General features: G+C 43.3%; 1 protein-coding gene across 2 annotated transcripts in view; it reads right to left on the bottom strand.

The window, feature by feature from the left end:
* The window catches only part of Cd226 (CD226 molecule), a 63,191-nt gene that overhangs the window by 28,644 nt on the left and 15,972 nt on the right, over positions 1-18,575 (bottom strand). The gene's annotated exons all lie outside the window — the stretch shown is intronic.

Raw genomic sequence — 18,575 nt, 5'->3', positions numbered from 1 at the left:
TGGTGAATAAGCAATCTGGGGAGATTTCTGCCAGGCCTGCTACTACCAGCAGTGTCTTTCTTAGACCTTTTGGGTCAACTTACCTGGCCTTCCCCTTTGACCTTCACAATCAAACAGAGGACAAAAGTGTCCTGCTGAGGATATGGTAGAAAGGAAAGACAATCTAGCGTTTGAGACACTAGATTGACAGAGCTAAAAACTAAACACAGCTTTCACTGAGGAAGTGAACACTCCTAAAGGATTTGTCATTTTCACAGATCAGAGAGCTGATGGTTTTGAGATTTCAGTTTCACTTTTACTATTATAAGCAAACATGGGTTGTACCAAACAGATTTCGCGATGAATTTTCCTGCATGCATATAATGGACTTTCACTATGCTCACCCCCTAATTTCCCCTCCTCTCTGGTTTCTCCCCCTCTACTCTGCAATAGTGTCCCCTTTACTTTCATGTCCATTTTTCACCCACTCTAAATTACCAATGAAAGATGCTATCTTTCTTAACCTGATGGCCTCCAGTTCCACCATTTGCCTGCGGATGACCCAATACCATTCTTCTTTATAGCTGAATAAAACTCCATTGTGTGCACACACATGCCACTTTTTTTCTATCCATCCATGTGATGTAGCCTCACGTTCCATAACTGAGCTATCATGAATAGCCAACAGTGAGTCATTGATAAAGTCGCATGGAGAAGTAGCAGCTGCTTGTGGGTGGAAAGTCCATCCAGGGCTGGTCACACTCTCCACCTGCATAGTAACGCGCAATGGACCAGCCCAAGAGAAATGGAAGAAGTCTTACACAGGCTAAGAGAATAATAGACCACCTCATAGGAGAAGAGGGAAGGTGCTTTGTACCAAAGATGCAGGAAAGCATTGGCATCTCTTGCCTCCTCTGTCATCTCTACTGCTCTTAATGAACTTTCTGGAAATGAAAGGAATTGAGAGAACTGTATCACTTTCATTAACTACATTTCCAAACTTTGAAAAAAAAATGGTTCCATTGTGATCATAAATTCTTAGCATTATTTCAAAGCAATGACATAAAATGTTCACTATTAGTAACGCTACTCTTCTACCCTAAAACTTGGCTGTCTATGTTACATCAGGAAATGAGAAACTGACATTCTGCCTTTCCACAGGATCTTCCTTGTGACAGGTTGAGAATGGACCTGGGACTTTTTAACCTGCTCCAGGAGTTCAATGAAACCTCCTGTGATTGCTTTAGTCAGCCATCTCATTTTAGGGACACTGGCAATGTAAGAAAGAAGCAGGACTTGGATAAAGTTCATTAGTACCAGCAGAAAAGAACTCACAATGGATGCCCTATTGCAATAAGTCCACTGTGTTCATGGACCCTGGGAGAAATATTTCTTTTCAAATCTTGACTTGAACCTGTGGTGGCAATGCTTTACGATGGCTCTGCAGGTTTCTAATTTTCTCACAAAGCACCACAGAGTTCAGCATTTGTCCAGCTCCTTTATATATTGCCCTTTCAGAAAAGCATTTCTACTGGAAGAGGAGGACGAGGAGGAGGAGGAGGAGGAGGAGGAGGAGGAGGAGGAGGAGGAGGAGGAGGAGGAGGAGGAGGAAGAGCTTGAGAGATCAGACTTTTGGCCTTTCTTCTCATTGAGACTGACAACCAAAACCATTTCAGGTACTGTCACTCTGTTATTCCCAAGAAAATAAAAATGCTCATTCTCTAAAGTAACTAGCACACAGTCAAATAAGGACCTTCTGTATTTAAGAATATGCTTTGAGGGGCTGGGAAGGTGGCTCAGTGGTAGAGCGCTTGCCTTGCATGCATGAGGCCCTGAGTTCGATTCCTCAGCACTACATAAGCAAAAAGAAAAAAGCTGGAAGTGGTGCTGTGGCTCAAGTAGTAGAGTGCTAGCCTTGAGCTGAAGAGCTGAGGGACAGCGCCCAGGCCCAGAGTTCAAACCCCATGAATGGACCCAAAAAAATAAAAAATAAAAAAATAAAGAATATGCTTTGAGTTCTGGGCCAAACTTAAGAACCCTCAATTAATAATGCTTATAAATGGTCCTAACTCCTCTGAAAGAAAATTGGTGCAAGAAAATGTTTGCAAAATTGTTTTGAACTATATTAGCATAATCTGGTGTTTCTAGGAATTCCTTATCTATTTTAAAGCCTGAAAGACCTCCCTTTGAAATATTAGTTAGAACCTCACCAGGAATTGCTAGTTTGGGAACCAGTATCACTAATAACTACGGAATTTAGGGTGACTGAGTCACAGTTCGTAGTTCACAGTGCTTGCAAATGACCACTCCATTTTGCCTTCTCACACAATGTAGTGCCTGAATATTTGCACATACGCATGCATGTTGTCTTGATGGACACGCGTTTTCTCTCATATATGAAGCTAACTCTAAAATAAAACTGTGCGTGGTAGTGTGTGCAGGACTCTAGGCATAGACAGGGGAGGGTCCCCAACGTGTAACTTCTCTGACCATTCAAAATACTATTTATCAAAATGAATTCTGAAAAATGGAAACATGGGTTTGTTGTCATGATGGTGGTGGGTGGTACTGGTGCTAGGTTTTTCTTTTGAGGTTTGTTTTTTCTTTTTAGGGTTGTAAAAGGAGGGGTGCAGAAATGGAGGAAGGAAGTGTGAACAAATGTAGTTCTAGTATTCAGAATACACTGTGTGGGAAGTGAACTATGTAACTCATGGGCAGGGATGGGAGACGGAAAAGTGAAGGATGGGTGACATTGTCCAAAAAGAATTGTACTCATTACCTGACGAATGAATGGTAACCTCTCTGTACATCACCTTCATATTAGTAATAAAATTATATTAAAATGCATACCATCTTATTACACATTGCCAGCTTCTTATTTCCTATTTATATTATGCTCCGAGCTTATATTTATTCTTTTGAAATTATGTGTAGCAATGATTTCCTCACTTGCCAGTAGGGGTTCAAATACTTTAGAAGATTTACAAAAATACTTATTGTGAAAGAGAACAGTGAATCTGATAGTGTTGAGGAGTGGCTACCACTTGATTTAATTTACAAGTAATAGAATGGAAATCGATAGAAATGTGTACACATTTTACTGAATTATCAGACTGCCTATGATGAGTTTTTAATCTAACAAAATGAGTACTGGGTTAATGCTACTAATCAGAAATTCTAGGTGCTTTTAATTGTGCTGTGATTCTCCATTTGTGGGAATTCATGTAAGAGCTACACTCAAATTACAAACACTAGAAGCAAAGATAAAAATTAAAAAAAAAACAGAATCCTCTTCCTGGTTAGTTATTCAGAAAGAGCTCAGATAAATGTACCTCCTACAACGTGATATGGCTTGTTGTTACATGCCATTTTTAAGTGTTGAAACTAATTGAGATGGCTCCTTTTGAGATATTTAAACAGAATGTTTGCCATTCTCTCTGGCTCTTTGTCTCATGCAAACTCTTTGTCTAAATTAGGGATGCTTCCACTACCCAGGCACAAGGCACCCTTCCCTCCGAAGTCTGTAATTTAATTTCCACGTCCATAATTTTAAATATTTTAAAGTCATCATTTTACACTCTCCATTTTCTTCTACAATTGCCTTCAGTAATGGCCTCCTAACTCCATTATCTTGGAATTACATTTATCACGTTTATGGGTTTGCCTTTTAAAAGCAAAACAAAACAGAAAGCCATAAAATTTGGGGATCTCAGTCAAATCACAGGAGGTACCCAGCCAGCCACAGCAATTACAAATATATCCTAATGTGCTTCGATCAAGGTGAAGTTTATCACAGTATGCCATTTCATCTCAGAGGCATATTGCTGTAGAGTTATAGGAGCACAAAGCCTCCTTTCGATTGTATTCAACGGTAAAAGTAATTTACTCCCAGGCTGAAATAAGGCATCTGAACGAAGCATATAAATAAATCACGAAGAGCTTAAACAACCAGAGAAAATCTCCACGATGGCCATTCCTTTGAGGTACCACAAACTAAAACTCCTGGCTGCACACGGTGGAAGGAGGCGAACAGGCACACAGGTACCTGAGACCTGTGCAAGAGCAATCACATAAAGCCAGCGCGCAAGAGGAGAATTTGGGGATGCTGTCGCCGTAGGGAATAATTTAATGTGACTTCTGCTCATCTACCATTTCTCTCTCCTGCAACTGAGTGGGGACCCTTCTACAATTTAAGTCAAAAGCTTTTTTAAAAAATAGGCTGCTGGAGTCATCTGCATGAAATAAAATGTTTTCCAGGAAGAAAAGACTTAAGGCATTTGTCATCTCAACAATAAACAGTGATGTGTTTGATTCGTGGAGTACGGAAGAAGAATGCTTTCTTAATATTTATACAAGGATTGAACTAAGGAATAATATTTTCTGATGAGTCATTGGTCTACAGACTTTAGATTCATCTTGTATAGTGAATAAGTGATTTATCAACCTGAGTTTATTAACCCACTAAGCAAAGGAAACATATGCTTGGTTCTCTTTGTACATAACAGAGCACCAGAGAAGATTTCTACACTAAATACATGTACCCAGTGAATGTTCATTGTGTTCGCCTCAATTCTGCTTCTAAAGAGAGGATGTTGAATAAAAATGAAAGCTTGTACACTCTGTGATGTGGTGTCCTTTGGAGATCTCTGCCTTCCCGGATGTCCTGCTGCTCAGTAAGAACCTAGCTTTCACCTCTATCCACCATCTTTACCTCTATCCACCATCTTCATCTCTATCCACCATCTTTACCTCTACGCATCATCTTCACCTCTGTCCACCATCTTCACCTCTGTCCACCATCTTCACCTCTATGCACCATCTTTACCTCTGTCCACCATCTTCACCTCTGTCCACCATCTCCACCTCTGTCTACCATCTTCACCTCTGTCCACCATCTCCACCTCTGTCCACCATCTTCACCTCTGTCCACCATCTCCTTTCCTGGGACCGCAAAGCCCACCACTGCTCACTCCCTCCTGCTTTCAATCTGCCTGTGGGTCTGTATGCCCACATGAGGGAGCTCCCTATCCCCTCCTCCCTAGGTGTCAATGACAGTAGTCTCCCCAGCTGTCTCCACTCATGCCCTCCTCACAGTCGTCCATCCCCAGATGTTGCCCCAGTAACTGTTGTGAAACAAATGTGTCTCAAGTCCTTAGCCTAGCATTCCAAGCAGCTGTATGGGAAGGAATTAGTCAACACTCTATAGACACACCCATGCTTATGCCAGCACTATTCATGATAGCCGAGCCATGGAATCGGCCCAGCGGCCCAAAGGTCAATGAATGGATCAATCTGGTTGGAGCGTAGCAACTGGGAGGGAAAACGAGTTGAGAGGGTAACGAAGGTGAATATGTTCAAATACATTACGTACATGTATGAAAATAGCATTTTGAAGTTCACTAAAAAAACTCTTAAAAAGGGAAAGAGAAGGTGGGGGAAGTTAAGAAAGAAAAATATAAATGGTTAAGAGTTTGATCAAAGCATAATTTGCAAACATCACAATGGCTTCATGGTGCAACTTTATACAATTAATTTACACTAACAAAAATTAGTTAACACTCCAAGCATCTCCTCAGTACTCAGGATAAAAATCCACACTTGTTAGCACCGTAATAAATCCTCACAGAACCAACCAAGGCCTTTGCCAGCTTTGTCATGGTTCTCAGAACTCGTCCGAGCCTTCTTCTCAGGGCCAATAAAGGACTCGCATGCTTACTCCCACCTCTGGCTCCCCAGAACCACATTTCCTTCCACCCCTCCTACCTCCACCTCTGCTCTGGGGAATCTAGAGTTTCTTGGTGCATTAAGCTTGTCCAACCACTCCTCTTCAGATGTCATGCTGCGCACACGGATACACACACACACACACACACACACACACACACACACACACACACACACACACACACTTGTACCCACCCACACTTCTGCTCTAATTTTAACCTATATTTTCTTTTTCACACACAGTGCTGATGCCAAGACATCGTACCACACAGAGCTGATGTTTTCTGAAGAAAGCAGAGATCTTATGTGATGTCCCTCCCAATCTGTTTTATTTCATAGCTTTCATCATGAAGAACATCAGGCCTGGCCTGAATTATGCATATGTCTATTTTTTTCAACACTTCACACTGGTTTTGAGGGACAAGAGTCTGTGAAAAAAAATCAAAAATAGAATTTCCCATCCAGCAATTAATGCATTGCTCCGCATGCTTTTAGGTAGCAGGGAGAAGCTGGCGAGGGAAGAGTTGAGCATCTTAGATTCGTTCTGAAGAAGCTCCATGCTTGCTGAGAGTCCCTTGGCTGAGATAGGAGCTCTGAGATGGACGGCCCAAGTACTGCACCAGTACAAATGGAGCAAGAGTCACCTCTGACCCGAGGTTGCCGCACACAGCACCAGCCATTGTGTCTTCACACTCAGGTGAGCTCATTGCAAACCTCCCAGCCTTTGAGGCTCCAACGTAAAGTGATTCATGATGAAATATATGTGAGCAACCCGCCCCCTCCCTGGAGGAACATACTACAGGAAGTTGCAAGTATCTTACTGCAATGACGAATTCAGTGTTAAAAGATTTAGTAATGGTGTAATGCATGAAAGGAACTGAGAGTGGTTATGCCACTGGATTGCTACCCCCAAGAGACAACAAGGCATTTCATTGCTGTGATTCCCCATTAGTATCAGTTGCGCCAAATACAGAAAATCCTCGTGAGAAACATCCAGCTATCACTTCCTCAGTGGTGCACTAGGTGTAAAAAGGCCGAACAACAGAATTCATTCAGAACATTGGCATGGTGTAATTGGAGATGCGGTAAACACATTGCAAGATTTTTCATTGGTCTGACTATAAAGGATATGTGTTATTCTCAAGATAAATACAAACAGAATATTCAGAACAAAAAATAATTACAGCATCAAGAAGAAAGGCCTGAATGTTTTCTGAATGTCTGTAAAGTCTTACATTAAAAAATAACAACAAAACAAAAACAAAAACAAAAATCCACAACCTTCTGGGATAAACAAAAGAGTTAATGTTGAAGGGCTAAAGACCTGGGTTAGAAAGGCTGGAATTTAACAGAAACTGCGAACCATCTTCCTACTATGTCCATGAGAACCTGAGAGTGAAGCCACATTTCAAGGACATACCACAGTATTCCCCATGCCAGCCAATCCCGTTCCACTATCGGAGAGCTCTGAAATGAGGCAAGCCAAGAAAAATGCATAGCAAATTGTATCAAAGGAGAAATGTGGTAGCAAAAGCAAAATACAGCCTTAAACTGAAGAGCAGGTTGCAGAGAGGAAGCCAGGACTAGGGGCAGAGCTTAGGAGGACTGAAATCTAGAGAGACAGGAATCCAGTCCCATTCCCCAACATAGGATTCTTGGCATCTCTGAGCACAAACTACTAAAAGTGTCTTTCCTTTTGTCCTTGTTTTATTTCATTTTCTCTGGCCTTTAAAAATAATAATACTAATGCTGCTTCCTTGTGAAGCATCTATTGCCCTCTGAGTATAGGACTATTTCAATAAAATGTTACGATTTTACCTCCACAAATTCCATAGGTCTAAAAATGTAAGAGGATTTGTGTCTAAGACACATCTGATTTGTCATGAAAAACAATTAATCAATAAAAATCAATGGAATATTGAGCCCTCCAACTTAAAATAAAAAAATAGAGTGTTAACTATGAGGACAATTTATCTTAGATCTTACAGCAACTGGCTCCATTTTATACAGTAGAGTCCCGTCCTTTGTGCTCTGCTGTAGAGCACTTAGCCCATCCATGGGGAAACACTGCAAAACTGGGCAGGCAGGAAAATTAAACTAGGGAAGACCGACAGGCTTCTTACATTCTGTACATTTTATTGTGAATCTTTCTCTGAACATTTGGAATATTCTTCTACCTGGCTGCTGGATTCACAGGAACAAGAGAGGATGAGTTTTAGTTCGCATTGTGGTTGGAATAGATGCATAGGTTATGCACTTTGAGCACTTGCCATGATCAAATGACTAAAGGCAGTTCTGACTAAAAAGGTAAGGCAGTAGAGGTCACTGGAAATTTTACATAAGTACAAGTGGAAACTATAATAACATGCAAATACTCTGGTTTAAAAAATGGAATAGTTAGAAAGCTAAAAAAAATCCCAAAGGAAACCAATATTTTAAAAAAATTTTTTTGAAAGTATAGGGGAAAAGATATGCTAACTGACCTTAAGAGCTAGTGCTTTGCTACTCAGGAGGCTGAGATCTGAGGATCGCAGTTCAAAGCCAACCCCAGGCAGGAAAGTCCGTGAGACTTTTATCTCCAATTAAGTACCAGAAAACCAGTCACCAATGGGTGACAGACAAATGACAGCACCCCACCAAAATAAAGTAAATAAATAAATAAGCTGGGGAAAATGATAAAGCCCAGAGGTACAAACAAGCAACAAGGTCAAAGGAATCGCTGAGAAATACCGAGCAAAAGATTGTAAAGTAAGGTCCAGAAAGCTTTGAGTACATCAAGTAAAGAAAAGGAATGAGAAGAATTTGAAAACAGCATAGGCGACCAAACATTTTCAGGGAATAAGGTAGGAAGGTCAAGAACACGTAAGGGATGATGTGGTTTGGAGCCAAGAGAAATCAGGGAAAATGAGGTGTGGGTAACAGAAGCCAGGACTTTGGAGAGAAATTTTTACTGAGGAGTAACTTGACTCAAAGTCCACAGAAACCCTTTTCTGTGCCTTATGCCCTCACTAAGCTACAACATAGGTACATTTTAAAAACAACAACAAAAAAAAAAAAGGATAAAGAAACTGCTTTTTCTTTCTGACCTCTCCCTTTTGCCCAAAAAATGGACATGTTCTAGAAACACAGCAAGAATAGGTTTTTTTTAAGACCTTTGCCAGGATGAGAAGACTATTAGACAAAATGACCCCTCTGAGTGGAAAAAGTGTTGATAAAGAAGAGAAAATTATCTTGAGATAGGACAGTTGTGTTGAAGGGAGATGTGACAGGAACCAATCTAGTTTAAAGGTATGTATAGGCATCCATGTCACACGATACCAGAATGAGTCCACAGGCCAACCTCTCTAGGCCCAAGTGACATCGTAGGATGAAAGCAAAAATGACTAGAGATACCAGGCATAACTTCACCTCCCTTACTCGTCCACTTCATCCGTAGGTTCTACTGATTCTATTTTCTAAGTTTCTTTCAAACACAGTACCCGGCTCTCCCTGCCAATCGTCTGTTGTAGAATAGGGTCTCGACCAAATTCTCATTTTCTCCCACCTACTGTAGTTCTACAATAGATCTAGCTTTCCTTTTTCATGCCTGAACTAATGCCTCATAAGGCAATCAACCTGATATTCCTTCTCAAGCCTCTTCAGGAAGTGTGACGAGCCACAAACCTCTAATGCCACTCAGGAAAGTGTCTTTGCTTCGCAGAAGGTGTGCCTGCAAACTTGCCGACAGAAGCCTGTATGTATCCATCAAAACCAAGGGCCACAGGTGGCCTGGCTTCACCAACAGACATTGATTATGCCACACTTTCCAAGGCTGGAAATCCAAACTTAAGGTCCAACAAGGCGGATTTCCTTCGAGTGCCTCACTCCTGCCTCCCATGCTTTTGCTTTCCCTGGGTGCTCATGTGGCTGTCTCTCCATACAAGGACCACTTCTTAAAAGGACAGCAGTCTTGTGGGCAGGGACAGGAGAGGACAAGTGGGGGAAAGTGAAGAATCAGGTAAATTATCCAAAACAGAGATGTTCTCTCATCACCTGAACTGTGAACTCTTTATACAACACCTTTAACAATAAAATTATATCTTTAAAAAAAAAAAAAAAAAAAGGACAGAGGCTGAGATCTGAGGATCACGGTTCAAAGCCAGCCCAGGCAGGAAACTCTGCAAGACTCGATCTCCAATAAACCACTCAGTAAACCGGAAATGGCACTGTGGCTCAAGTGATAGAGCACTAGCATTGAGTTAAAGAGCTCAGGGACAGCGCCCAGGCCCAGAGTTCAAGCCTCACAACCCACAAAAAAAAAAAAAAAAAGACACCATCCTAATGAGATCTCCCTTCTCCCTTCTGTGAAGAAAAACTCTGGAGCTTCTGGGGGATGGTTCAAATGGTAGAGCGCTTGCCTGACGAGTGAAACTCTTGAGTACAAATGCTAGAACAAAATTTTTTTTAAAAAGAGTAAAACAAGAAAAACAAAAGCAAACAAAACAGAATGTGGCGCTTCTGCTGGTAACAGGACACATTATTCCACCCGCCCTTCCACGCCGCCACCCGCAGCACCGCCTCTCAACCCTGCTTTCTTTGGGATCTACTGCCTAGGCTGTTGATTCTAAGCACAGCAAGTTATTCTGCGTTTGTGCAGTCAGCAGGATTTTGCTCTAATAGCAATGCCATTCTGTAAAGGCCCAGCTACCCTTAGACCTCAGGAGCAGGATGCAGGTCCCTCTTTAGTAAAATCAAACAACTTTTGGTCTTTGAAGCTTCCCAAGGCCTGCCCCTCTCTCTGTCTCTGTCTGTCTCTCTGTCTCTCTGTCTCTGTCTCTGTCTCTCTGTCTCTCTGTCTCTGTCTCTGTCTCTCTCTGTCTCTCTCTCTGTCTCTGTCTCTTTCTCTGTCTCTCTCTCTCTCTCTCTGTCTCTCTCTCTCTTTCTGTCTCTCTCTCCCCAGCACCATCCCTTCCGTGAGCAGACACAAATCATGGCTCTTCTGCCAGCCAAGCACCACCACCAGTCTGGTGGATTCATGGAGCACACATCAGAATACACTGCACTTGGGTTGCGAGCCTGAGCTCACGGACTGGCACATGCCTCCCAGATGCCCAGCCTCTGACTGCTCCCAGCACATGGCAGACATTCGATAAACACTCAGTGAAAGAAGGCAGGGGATGGGGAGGAGGAGCCGGGGGGAGGCAAAGTGAAGTGGAGGAATCAAAGGGATTGCATAGGGGCCCGTCCTGGAAGCAGCGTCTTCCTTTGCTCAGGACTACAGGCCTGCTCTTGCTCTGCCTGCTTTCTTGCCTTTCATCTTTCCGCTTCTGTTCTCTCAGTCATCTTTCACATTGCTGCTAGGCAAGTTATGGGCCACATGTAACCTATGGGACAACTTTACTAGCCACCAAATAAAGCCCAAAGGGAAGGATCTTCCACGCGCCCACCTACGCCTAAGACTCTGGCCACGCGTGCTCATTGTACTATGCCCCAAAGACAGACAGTGCTTCTCTTGTCTGCGATGCTTCTCATAACAATTCTGTCCATTGGAGCTACCTCCTTTCCGCCCATCCAAGTCACACCCAGACTTCCAGCCCCTGGGTCCCCCCAAATCAAAAGTAACCTCAGCATCTCCTGATTCCCCAGGCTACGTAGCAAGCTGCACTCTGCCATCCCGAATGTTTTCTAGCCAGACGCTCACACCCAAGCAGGTGGATCGCTCCCTCAGACTGTGACCTGCCTTACACAAAGGCATTCCATGGGCATCTGCATTTGTTCACAGTGGACAGTAAGTGTCCATTCAAAGAACTGACAAGGGCTTCATGCAATTGTTGAAAGTACTGCTTGCAACGTTCATCGAATGCAGCAGAATTCTATACACGGGAAATGTCATCTGGACAACAATTGTCCTTTCACTCTAATTCTGCTATTTTCACTGAAAACATATTAGTGAGATTATGTTAAGAATTAAAATTCAAGCTGGTGGCACACGCCTCTAATCCTATCTTCTCGAGAGGCTGAGATCTGAAGATCAAAGTTGAAAGCCAGCCTAAGTAGGAAAGTCCATGAGACTCTCATCTCCAAAAAACTACTCCGAAAAAGCCAGTTGGCTTTTTAAGCTGTGGCTCAAGTGGTAGAGCACTAACCTTGAGCAAAAGTAACTTCAGGACGGCACCCAGGCCCTGAGTTCAAGCCCTAGGACTGATTAAAAAAATTAAAATTCAAACACTTTCAGCACTAAGAAATACAGTACCAGTGGTTTTGTGTGTATGTGTCATAATAAATGTTTAAAAGCCATTACAAGGATTTAAGGAAAACAGAAGAAAGAAGTTACAAACCCCATGATATATAAATGGTCATGAAAGAGCAACTATGTTTCTGAAAAGATAATAAATGGGTATTTTGAGGATCTGATGTCATGAGCTAATGAGACATACAAAATGGTGCATTTGTGACACTACTATTGCCAAGTTCCATCTGTGAGATCATAATAGAATTCTTCAGTGGTTCCTCAAATGAAAAATTTTGTATGCCCAACTGCAGCACCCAGTTTGTAAAGAGAAATCAATGTGTTCTATGCATTCATTGAAAATAACTGGAAAGATGATCTAGAATGTTCTAGTCATGGGTTCTTTATATGTCATGAAATAAATTACCCTATACTAATAGCAGGTACACACACACACACACACACACACACACACACACACACACACACACACACACACACACATCCCTACATTCACTCAGCTATTCTGAAATGCCTTTGTTGGTAGTACATAGAATTTCCTTCAGCCTGCCAGGAAAAGAGACAGATGTATACTTAAAAGCTAGCTCTCTACAATGAGAATGTTAGATTTCTGAAGTATTCTGCTAGTTAAATGGGGCATTTAAATACAGAACTCATGCCCAGATTTGGTTCTCATAGCCCGGGTCATCTTCATTCTACTGAATTCAGAAGGTATGATACACACATCTCTCTACCGTATTATAAACATGATTTGATGATATCTCCATCCTTATGCATGCGCTCTTATCATATCAATAGTGTATGGATGTGGGTCTTTCTCTCTGGACAGTTGATGGGTCAGACTGTTTGAAAATGCAAGCTGGCTAAATCGCTGAAGTCAGAGGAAGTTTGCTCACATTGAGATGTGTTGGATTGTGGATAATCTCCCCAGGGAATGGCCAACAGCCCATCCTCTGAGTTATTTAACTATTCTAGAGTAAGTACACGAGACGCTGCCTGAGGGAGCCATTCTGCACTGATCCCTGAAGGACTGACATGATGGTCTCACAATTCCTAACAGTTTCCCAATCTTTAATGACTTCAGAAATCGTCTCTTACCGTTTCCTCGAAGGAAAGACCATTCTATTTGCAGTCTCTACTCCCTGTAGAAACCAAACCAAAACAACCAGCAGCAAAATGCACAACCTAGAAATCAGTTCTGTTCTTACAGTTCTCACGGTTTTCATGCCAGGGAGGCCGGAAGCTCTGCTTCTCTTTCCTTCCAGCTACTTATTTTCTTGTTTGTATGCACATTCAGAAATCCCTCATTGTGCTGGGCCCTGGTGGCTCATGCCTGTCGTCATAGCTACTTACTGGGCTGAGTTTGAGGATCACAGTTTGAAGCCAGCCCAGGCTGAAAGTGAGACTATTACTTCTCATTAACCAGAAAAGAAAGAAAACAATCATCCTTGAGCAGAAAAGCCAAGCAAGAATGGAGGCTTTGAATTAAAGCCCCAGCACTGGGACACACACACACACACACACACACACACACACACACACACACACACACACACACACACACACTTCCCTCATTTTATAAAATGAAAACTATAATTCTTTTTAGTTCCAGTTGACAGTGTGGTCTATTAATGTGTAAATTCCTATAAGGTTTCTTTCAAGTGTACTTACATCTAGCTACCAATCTTCCAGAAAAGTTTCCCAGAGAAAGTGCTACAGAACAATGCTCTCTCTATTTTTCAGCCTTTGATGAGAGTAATTTTAGGGGAAAAAAAAGAGAGAGAGAAACAAAAAACCACTGTGATGTCTAGACAGTGTGGGGGAGGAGCTAGGCTGAGCTTTTTCCACAGTGACCCAATGGGTACCAAAGATGGCGGCTGTGAGCTCTTACTCACACACAAAACCACCTTCTCCACCCTAAAGGAGGAGCACCCACACAGCTCTGCAGAGGAAATGTGCCCCGGGCCCTGTGGTTGGCAGCTTCTTTGGGTGTTGGGAAATGAGCTGCTGTGGTAAAGACCAGGGAAGAGGTGTTGAGTTGTCTTGATCACTGAAAGAGGAAGAATCAAGCATGGCGTACTCTCCAGCCAGGCTAAGAACATGCTCCAGGAGGCCCCAGGGAAATCTGTCTCAAAAGTTAAGCTACGGGGCTGGGAAGGTGGCTCAGTGGTGGAGTGCTTGCCTTGCATGCATGAGGCCCTGGGTTCGATTCCACAGCACCACCTAAGCAGAAAAAGCTGGAAGTGGCGCTGTGGCTCAAGTGGTAGAGCACTAGCCTTGAGCTGAAGAGCTGAGGGACAGCGCCCAGGCCCAGAGTTCAGGCCCCACGACCGACAAAAATAAACAAAAACAAAAAACTTAAGGGGCATTTCCTTCTCTAGCAGTTCAGCCCTGTGTGTCACTAGCCTGCAATCATCCGGGAATTAAAAAAGAAGAGTAGGTGAAGAGGACAATGGTCCGCATGAAGAACACAGCAAATTCCTCTGTGTCCACTGACAATTCCAAATTGTCTCTTCTCTGGAAGAGAGAGAATGGTGGGAGGGATAACGTAAATCAGGACACGTTGTACTCAGAAACTGACGGCCCTTCCATTCCTGGAGCCCCCAGCACTGGGGAGGGATGAGCATGGCCTTTAGAGGCCCTTCCATTCCCAGATCCCCCAGCACTGCCATCCATTCTGGCACATACAAGATGGGGCCAGTCAGCGCCCCCCAGCCAGCAACAGACACGAGGACTCAGGCAACGGATGGGCCGTCAGGGAGTGAGGACCAGAGGCTGTCTAAGATCCAGTGCAGCGGCCCCGAGAGCCTGCCCCAACCATGAGACAGCCAACCCCTTAACAGGAGAGGGCCAGAAGCAGCTCTGCTCCTAAACCGAGAAGCGTGGATTTAAACGTGGAAGATCGCAGTCAAAAAACTATGTGTGTGGGGCGGGGAAGCAGGGAGGGCAAGGTGCACACGCAAAGCCCCTGGCCTCTGTAGAACCAGGACAGACAGCTCTGCCTCCCGTGGTCTAAACCATCTGCAGCTCCCTCTTCAATGGCGGGCTCATCGCCTCTCCTTTGTCCGCACCCAGCTCCCCTCCCTCCACTCCTCCCCTGTGACTTCGCACTTGAAGTGGCCGTCCCTCTAGCTATGCCTTTAGACCCCCCTCCCTATGCCATTACGTGCCCTGGGTGGTCAGCTGACTTGAACGTCCTGCTGTTTTATAGTTACAAGTAGTGCCTGGTCCAGCGCTGCGTTACAACTCAGCGCCCTGGAAACAGACTGACGTCCTCTCTTCCAAGCCAGACTCCCCATTTCCGCTTTTTTTCCCCCTCAAATAAATAAAGACACCAATTTTCAATCCTTGCATTATAAAAACTTGGAACCACTCTTCAAGCTTCCTCTTCCCTGACTTCCAGGACAAATTAGAATGAAGATTCCATCCTGAACTTAGACAAGCAGCTACAGACAGCTTGAAATGTTTAATCAAAGGGGAGAAGAGAAGGGAGAGGGTGGTACTGGGGAGGGGGATGTATTCAAAGCTCCCAGTAGGCATGGTGGCAGTGTCACAGTGGAGACCCTTTGTGCTGTGACTCATGGTTTACACGTGCCCAGGGAAACTCTGGTAACTTCACACAGAGCAGATACCCAGGGGAAGATAACCAGCAGGACAGCACATTCCTATGAACAGAACTACACTCACTTTCACGGAGTGTGGCCAGAAATCAAGACAATGTTTCTTCTCAGGACCCTACTTCTACCACCGCCTCTGCCATGAAAGCGCTGTCTTGAAACCTTACCTTCTAAGTCATCTCAGCATCATGAAAATAGCCATTATGGTACCATGACGTTCTTTAGCATCAGGAAACGTATCTTCTGAAACTAACACGCTAGCTAATTTTATGCTAGCAATACCATTGGTTCAAAATAAGACATTTGCTCATCTTGGTTGAGAGTGTGAGGAAGCAGGGGAAGGTGTGATGGCCACTGGCTTCTCCTCTGAGATCCCACGGGGCTCGATGTAATTAGATGGTACAGCTCCACCTGCACAGGAGGCCACTGAGTAGGCCTGAGACCTTGGAAAAACCAACAGACCCCATTTCTTCTCAGTGTCACCAGAACTGAGGAATTGTCCACATTCAAGTGAGTGATGGTGGTTAAAAAATATCTATGTACAACACTGACAAGTAATAGAAGTCAATATGCGTAGGGACCACGAGGCTCTGTTCCTTCATCCATCTGAAGTTCTTACGGTCTGCTATACGACATAGAGTTGCTTGATTCCAAGAGTTGCATTATTTTATGTTAAACAGGTAATCACCTCCCTTGGAATGTTTATGCCAAAGTTTAATATTTATAGCGCATATTGCTAATAATGCACAGAAGGAAAATTTTAGGCAAATTTTTAAGGTAAATTTTGAAATGCAACTGGTGTTTCATCTTGTCATTATCCTCAGATTAAAAGGAGAAAAACATGCAGCCTTCCAAATCTCAAACAGGGTAGGACACCCCCTGCCTTTGCATCATATGTTCTTCAAAACCACACGTGATAAAAACACAAGAACAACATGCAGTCCCCTGGGTGTTCTCATCACCCGGCCCAGACGGGGCTGCCAGCTCATCCCTCTGCTGCCAGCTCAGCATCTCACCACGATTTCCAGACAGACCAGTGGGGCTTTCTTTTCCTAACTTGGAAAAAAAAGAAGCAATAAATCTGAATGATATATATATATACATATAACATATATATATATATATATATATATATATATATATATATATATATATATATATATACTCCCCACACTGTTTACAGTTGTTGCCAAAAATCCCACCTTGGTGCAGCAATCAACATGGGCAACCTGGTTCCATACTCTATTCTCAATTTTCAGAGAAGGCCAAGCCACCTGATTCCAATTGCTGGCCCTTTGCCAGACCTCAAAATACATGACTTGCGACTGAAAATGGAAAGACTGGCCATGCAAGGCGGGGAGGGGAGTGGGGGGCGGGGAGCCTCTTTCCTTCCAGCTTTGGAGGCTCAGGTCCCAGAAGGAATGGCTTCCGGGTTTCATAATTCATTCCTTCATTTGAAAGATTCATCTAAATGGACGCTACATTAAAAGTTACAACTAGCATTTCACAAGTATCTGTAGACAACAGCAAATGGGTTCAGGGTGGGGCGGGGGCAAATGGGATTTTTAATAAATGTTTAAAGAGGTTTTGCTAACTGACACTCCTTCTGCATAGACAAGATTAATGATGAATTTAGCTTTACCAAAAAGAAAGGATAATTCACAAATATGAAAAGCTTTTTTACCTTCTGGTCCTTTGACCTCCCTTATAAGATACTGTCATTTTTCTTTTAGAATAAGGATCCCTTATAAATGAAGCCTCATAGTACATTGTGAGGCCCTAGAGTCCCACGGGAACCATGACTGGGTATAGAAAGTACGGCTGGAGGCCGTGGGTGGAGAAATCCTCAGGCAAGCAGAAAAATGCTTGTGTGTGCTTGCTGGATATCCCACAAGACAGGATGAGGGTCCCTAATCTTTACTGTACGCTGCTACCCTGTTACCTCCCTCTTGGAACAGGCCCCTTGATCTGCAAACTGAAAGCCCAAGCGGCCTTGTACGCTGGCCCATTGAAAGTGGATGACAAGTGAAGCACAGAGAAAATTCTGGAGTTCTGAGGATTATCCCAATCTCCCCTCCTCTCTTTTGATGATATAAATATATTAGGAGTAATTCTTGTTCCATGATCACAGTCTTCTGGACAGAACTACCAGTACACGTCATACGATATATGACATTATATGTCATTATATGACTATACACACACACACATAGGTTATGACTTGAGCATCACCAGGGGAAAAAAATCACATATAGAACCAAAATACTACTTTCTTTATACTGTCACTCATGTCTGAAAAGTTTGTTATTCGTTCTTTTGTACTAGATGCATAGGAAATAATAGTAAGAATAAAAACGCCTTCTAGGGGCTGGGAAGGTGGCTCAGTGGTAGAGCGCTCGCCTTGCATGCATGAGGCCCTGGGTTCGATTCCTCAGCACCACATAAACAGAAAAAGCCGGAAGTGGCGCTGTGGTACAAGTGGTAGAGTGCTAGCCTTGAGCTAAAGAGGTGAGGGACAGCGCCCAGGCCCAGAGTTCAGGCCCCACAACTGATCAAAAAAACAAAAACAAAAACAAAAACAAAAAACAAATAAAAAACACCTTCTATTCTCTGAAACCACAGGTCAAATTCTTTAAATGCACTTTATCCTTAAGCCAGTCAACAAAGAGCATGGTATTATTAACTCAGGAACTTGAGACTCAGAAGGCATGAACCTCCAACACAAGGTTACAGAGAGCATAACTGTAATGCATACAACGCAAGCTTTTACAAGACACCGTACTTACTCTGTACAACATGGACCACACTCCAGACACGGGTGAATACAGCAGGAAACACCCAATGACATCAGACTATTTCAGAAGAGGCCTCTCTAGCCAAAGTTGGCAACAGTGAAAGACGAAGCCAGCCTGCCTGGGAATCGTTCATAACTCATGTGCACAGGACTCTGAGTGTACAGGAACTGGAGCCACAGCTGAAAGGCTCTTCTAAGGAAATGTTACCATGGAGTGGGATAAAGCAGTGAA

This window comes from Dipodomys merriami, unplaced genomic scaffold, assembly GCF_024711535.1.
Source record: "Dipodomys merriami isolate MVZ:Mamm:240054 unplaced genomic scaffold, mDipMer1.0.p SCAF_2, whole genome shotgun sequence".
Classification (NCBI taxonomy): domain Eukaryota; kingdom Metazoa; phylum Chordata; class Mammalia; order Rodentia; family Heteromyidae; genus Dipodomys; species Dipodomys merriami.
This window is presented reverse-complemented; position numbering and strand designations above follow the sequence as displayed.